Consider the following 6,000-nt stretch of genomic DNA (forward strand, 5'->3'; position numbering starts at 1 on the left):
AGAGCTAAAACATGAAAAGATATGGAGAGGAGGTAGTAATTTTAAAGAATATTATAAATTTCCCCCCTAGTGAGGGACTAAGCATATGATTTTTATAATTTCTAAGCACAAACAATGAACACAATTAAGTAGGAACTAATTTAAAAAATACCACATTTTTATGCCATTCAGACACCAGATAAACTGATTCACAATTTCTAATCACAATTTTAGTTAACTGTGTTATACATTTAATTAATTTAAAATCACTAATTTTGAAATTAGTGCTGTAGCTGATGAAAGTATGCTGGAAAACAGGTTGAGGAATGTGGTAGTTGTGGTTCTCTGGCTGATGTTGATGCTTCAAGGGATGAGCTTCATATCAAAAGTTATTATCAGAGCTTAATGAATCTCAGAATAAGGCAATTTCTGCATGTCTATCTGGCCACAAATGCAACCACAACTCTGTTGTGAAGCTCATGGGGTCCCCCTGGGACCGGAAAGACAAAATCTTTGGCCACACTACTTTTGCTCTATTGAAAATGAAATATAGAGTCCTTGTATGTGCCCCCACAAATATTGCCATCAAAGAAGTGGCTTCACGTGTAGTAACCTTAGTGAAAGAGTCACATGCTAAAGAATCTGGTGATTTGTTCTGTTCAATGGGAGATTTGCTACTCTCTGGGAACAATGAGAGGCTAAAAATTGGTGAAGATATTAAAGATATATATTTGGATCATCTAGCGCAACAGCTAGCAGAATGCTTAGCACCTTCTACTGGTTTGAGTTCTTGTCTTAAATCAATGATTGGTTTTCTTGAAAATTGTACTTCTTATTATCATATTGTCAAGGATGAGTATGAGTTGGGAAAAAGGAAGAGTAAGTGAAAATCATTTCTAGAGTTTCTTAGAGAAAGGTTTCGTTCTGAAGCATTGCCACTCAAATCATGTATTTCTATCTTGTGTACACATGTCTCCATGTCTCGCTTGTTGAAACATAACTATCAGAATTTAGTGTGCTTAAATGAAGCACTTAAATCATTTGAAGACCTGTTGTTTCAAAATAATTTTCCTTCTGAAGGGTTGGAGATGCTTTTCACTTATCCAGAATTACCAGAGATACTTTCTTGGTCATTTGATTATGCTATATACCAGTTGCACAAGAAGAGAGCTGAATGTCTAACTGCTTTAATAACTGTTAAGGGATTCACTTGATGGGATCATATGGATAAAATATTTTAACAAAAACAGAATTAGAGAGTTATGTTTCGATACATCAAAACTGATATTTTCCACAGTTTCAGGTTCATATAAGCGGCACACTTTGTCCATAAAGCCACTGAACATTTTGGTGATAGATGAAGCTGCACAATTAAAAGACTGAATCAATGACACCTATGTTACTTCCAGGAATAAGCCAAGCCATTCTTGTTGGCGATGAATGTCAATTGCCATCCATGGTTAGAAGCAATGTATGTAGCCACTATCAAGCATATATTAATTGTTTTTTAAGAGAATTCATCATAACCATCCTCAATCCTCCTGTATTGCTAATTCATATTTGTGCCTACTCTTTTTTTGTACTAAGGTTTGTTATGAAGCTGGTTTTGGGAGAAGCTTATTTGAAAGATTGAGTTCATTGGGTCACCCAAAGTACCTTCTCAATATGCAGTACAGGATGCATCCACAAATAAGGTCATTTCCAAATTCATTTTTCTATTTTAACCAAATTCAGGATGCACAAAATGTTGAAAGAAATGATTATGGGAAGCACTATCTTCCAGGGCCAATGTTTGGTCCTTATCTTTTATAAATATAATAAGAGGCAAAGAAAAATTTGAAGCTGCTGGAAGAAGCTATAAAAATATGGCTGAGGTAGCAATTATAGTGACAATACTGAAGAATTTACACAAAAGGTTTGTTCATTTATAGAATTTTTTTGGCAATAATTTATGTTTGTTTCTTTTCTTTCTGCTGTTCTTTCTGTCCTTGGCGCTTGACCTTAGATGACAATGACAGTATGACAGTTCCTTTTGGAACAACTGATATCTTTAGCCTGCGTTTCTTTATTTAAAAGAAGTTCAGTATTGAATAAAAAGTTTTAGATTCGGGTAGCCAAAAGGAAAGAGCAGAAAGATCCATCCTAAAATAATGATGTCTAGAATTTGACAAATGATTTAACTCATGAAGTACACTTGATATCTGAATACTAATATACGACTGCTTTTTGCTTGTTGTAGCATGGTTGACCTCAAAGGAGAGACTCAGCATTGGTATAATGTCTCCCTATGCTGGCCAAGTTACTGCTATTCAAGAGAATCTCGGCAAGATGTATGATAGGCATAACCATGATGGATTTAATGTGAATGTTAAGTCCATCGATGGTTTTCAAGGTGGTGAGCAGGATGTTATTATCTTATCAACTGTAAGAACCAACAACAGAGCATCTCTTGAGTTCATTGCCTCTCTGCAGAGGACTAATGTTGCTCTTACAAGGGCTAGGTAGATCTCACACTCTATACTTTTCTGTTTTTTATGTCTTATTTGTTTTAGAGGATCATATTAAGTGAAAAGATGCTGTTGGTTCAAAATTTCCCAGGCACTGCTTATGGATTTTGGGGAACGAAAGAGCCCTCACAAGCAACGAAAATGTTTGGAAGGCTATTGTGCTTGATGCTAAGAGCCGGAAATGTTTCTTTAATGTGGACCGAGACAACGAAATGACAAAAGCTATTTTGGATGCAATGAAAGAGTCAGATCAATTTGATGATTTACTTGATACAAATAGCGTCCATTTTAAAAATGCATTTTGGAAGATATGTGGATCCTGGACTTAATTTTATCCTTGTTTTGTTGTTAACTTTTGATTGTTCATAGGTGTTATTATGTAGACAATTTTTCTTTCTTTCTTGAAACTGTTCTTTTAATGAGTTGTTTAACTACTCATTAGCTGTTTATTCTCATAATAAATATTTGAATTGATATCCCCTAGCTCAGAAGGCAGCAAAAGCTCTGTCTCAAATAATCAATGTTTGATAACTCGTTAAAATAGAATATACTAATTAACCTCTGATAGTTTGGTCCAAAGTTGAAGTCACTTGATATCGTCTATATATGCAGGATATATACATTCTTAACATTGCTGCCAATGTATACATTTTCAGGTACATTTCAGTGATCAATTCCTCAGATCATTCAAAAGACTACAGTCTGAAGCGATCAAGAAAGAGAGGTTATAAACTTTCTAAAAAGACTTTCTAGTGGGTGGGGACCTATAAGGTTTATCTCAGATTTGTATTGTGAAAATTCATCACAGAGTTTGAAACAATTTGAGGTTGAAAGCCTTTTTATGCCATTTGTTCAATAGAAATAATCAAATCTTCAAGGTATATTCAGGTTTTGAAAATATGGCATGTATTGCCTTTAGAGGATATCCCACAATTGGCTAAGCACCTTGACAAAGTATTCACAAGATACACTGATGAATATATCCGTAGGAACAAGTGCAAACACAAAGGCAGAGGTTTTGTTGAGTGAGTGCATTCAATTGCATTACCTTTTTCTCTTAATTTTAACATATTCAAGTTGTTTCAACCATAATTAACACGGAGCCTTTGGCTTCTTTCTTTGTGAACAGGAACGCAGAGTTTCCTTTGAGTTGGCCACTTTCTGCTAACATAAAAAAATTTAAGAATGTTCATAATATTGCAAATTTAGGAAGAATTTGATGCTGATGAAGACACAAGATGCTGAAAGAGTATGGTGTTGATGAAGTACTGCTGCATTTCAAGGAGTAACATGGCCATGACAGTTTAAAAGTGGATCATCCGTACAGCTTAACATTATTCCCTTCCCTAGAAGTACCACAGTTTTTTATCACTAAGCTAATTCAGAATGCTTCCGAGACTGAAATTATAGTTTCATATATAGCAAAAAGACTTTGATATGTGCTCTGTGATTTCCAAACTTGTATATGTGTAGGTAATTGGTCCCCTCATGAATGATATATTTTAACATGTGGTTTTAAAAAAAATGATTAAGACATTTGTTAAGGACACTATAAATAAACAATAAAAAATAATTATTATATGATAAATTTATTAACTTTTAAAATAATTCAAATAGAGATTTATGATAAAATAACACTAAAAAATTAATAAGTGCATAAACATTAAACTTTAAAAATAAACAATAATAATAATAATAATAATTATTATTATAAATGGCTGATGTCCTAAACTGTAATCTATGTTAATGGCTGATGGCGTTATCAGGTATTTATTTGCTGTTTTGTGTATTTTCACATCATAAAAAAAAAAAAAGATTTTTCCACGTTGTTGACTGCTAGCCTCACTTTTCCCTTCTTCCCCTTTCCTTGACCCTTGCTATGCCAGGAACGAGAAACAACAAATAGTAGGAATGAGCAAAAAATAAACCAATTAAGCACGTTAATTCGCACCTGCACCATTTTGTCCACTCCAAAACTCGGTTAAGTAAAGTGGTATCGTCTACGTCTTTGCTACAGCGACGTAGATATTATTATTTACTACTTAACATCATCAACTCACTAATAATAATCGCGTTTGAGTCATGCATTGGCGTTTTATTAAGGCGGCGGGGCAAAACGGTCCCTCCAAGTAAAAAAATCAAGGTTCCGTGGTTGTGATGTGGGTCCTGTAGTAGGCGCCTACGTGTCACGTTTGCAGACACAACCTCGAAACAATCGAGGCATGAGATGAGATCAAACCAGCAAGGAGAAATAATCGGGTGGGAGAGGGTGCAGGAAGTGCCTACGGTAGATATTTAAGATTGAGTTATCGATTAGAGATAGAGATATCTTGGAAAAGAGGGGACGGGGAAGGTTAGCGCCTATTCCTCACCACAATTTTATTCCTTCCTCTTCTCATCTTCGCTCACTATATAATTCATTCATCTCCCTCTTTCTTCTTTTCAGCTACTTTAGGTCTCTCTCTCTCTCTCTCTCTCTTCTCTCTCTCTCTTTCTTCCTTTCTTTAATACTTATTAATTCATCTTTTTTATCTTTCTTTCTTTCTTTCCCCTTTTGTATTTCTGGGTTCGATATTGTTATCGGTTATTTGTGCACTGCTTCCGGTGAGCTCAATTTTTTTGTAATTTGCATCCATTCATCCACTGTTTGTGTGTTAGTGTTAGGTTTGTTGGTTGCTTCAATTAGGTTTTAGAATTATCCTTTTTGGTACTGTTTAGACCACCATGTGTTTGTTCAATTGTTCTTGTTTTTCTTAATTAGTCTTTTTGTTCTTGCACGTGCAACTGCAATTTATTCAGCTTGTCGATTCATTTATTGAGTTTTTTGGTTTTCTCAGCATAACTGTTCGTTTGTTCTTGTTAATTATTTTGTCATCCGTTACTCTTATCTTTCCATTTCTTTGTTTTTCCCGTTTGTTTTTCGATTTTAATCTTTCACTTTTCCGAGCTCAAACTATATGTTGTTGGTGTTGATTTGTTAATACTGCATTCCACTCTCTTCACGTTTGTTACCTTTTTAGAGTTATTGAAGTCGGTATCAGCCATGGTTTCCCGTTTTGTTGGTTAGGTTTTGCTTAAAAGAGGGGAAATGGAAGGTTGACAAGTTAGGAAGCAGAATGAGGATTTTTTATTTTATCATTCTTGAAGTGTCATTGCAACTCCCCCCCCCCCCCCCCCCCCCCACCCATTGTTGGGTAGTTTCACGCCAGTTTTACACGAAAGAGTGGCGGAAGTCGCTTGGTTTATATTTTCAACCTCAAATATTTTTCATGAGATTAATTTATTTGTAAATATTGCCTTATCTCCTGAACTACTTGTAAAATTGAACCACTACGAAACACAATACACTTTTGAAGGCGAATACAGCTTGTAATGCCCGATCGCTCCCGACGATTAAAAGGTAACTGGAAGCGACAACGGTCTTATGGATACAGCCTCAGGAATTTGAGCTATTGCAAGCACATGTCTAATATCTAATTTTTAAATTTGCGTCTTAGTCCCATAAAATACTCCG

The 6,000-nt window shown here is 35.1% G+C and overlaps 1 protein-coding gene and 1 long non-coding RNA gene across 7 annotated transcripts in view; both read left to right on the forward strand.

Moving 5' to 3' along the window:
* The first annotated feature begins 562 nt into the window (after positions 1-562).
* LOC100789221 (uncharacterized) lies at positions 563-4,006 on the forward strand. 4 transcript variants are annotated; one of them, XR_001388645.2, is made up of 6 exons: positions 563-858; positions 1,283-1,450; positions 1,567-1,673; positions 2,219-2,480; positions 2,578-3,511; positions 3,616-4,006. It is a non-coding gene; the product is annotated as an uncharacterized lncRNA (long non-coding RNA). The 4 variants fall into 4 exon arrangements; XR_414727.3 differs by having other exon boundaries at positions 563-759; positions 1,277-1,450; XR_001388646.2 differs by having other exon boundaries at positions 563-759.
* Positions 4,007-4,801: 795 nt separating this feature from the next.
* LOC100804035 (chaperone protein ClpC, chloroplastic) overlaps positions 4,802-6,000 on the forward strand; it is a 7,671-nt gene continuing 6,472 nt past the window's right edge. The window contains exon 1 of one of the 3 annotated variants that reach the window (XM_003526881.5): positions 4,802-4,941. The gene's annotated coding sequence lies outside the window, so the exon portion shown is untranslated. Of the gene's footprint in view, positions 5,091-6,000 lie in introns of all 3 variants that reach the window. The other 2 variants (XM_041016551.1, XM_006581781.4) reach the window with 2 other exon arrangements.

The sequence above is a fragment of the Glycine max genome, chromosome 6, assembly GCF_000004515.6.
Source record: "Glycine max cultivar Williams 82 chromosome 6, Glycine_max_v4.0, whole genome shotgun sequence".
Lineage (NCBI taxonomy): Eukaryota > Viridiplantae > Streptophyta > Magnoliopsida > Fabales > Fabaceae > Glycine > Glycine max.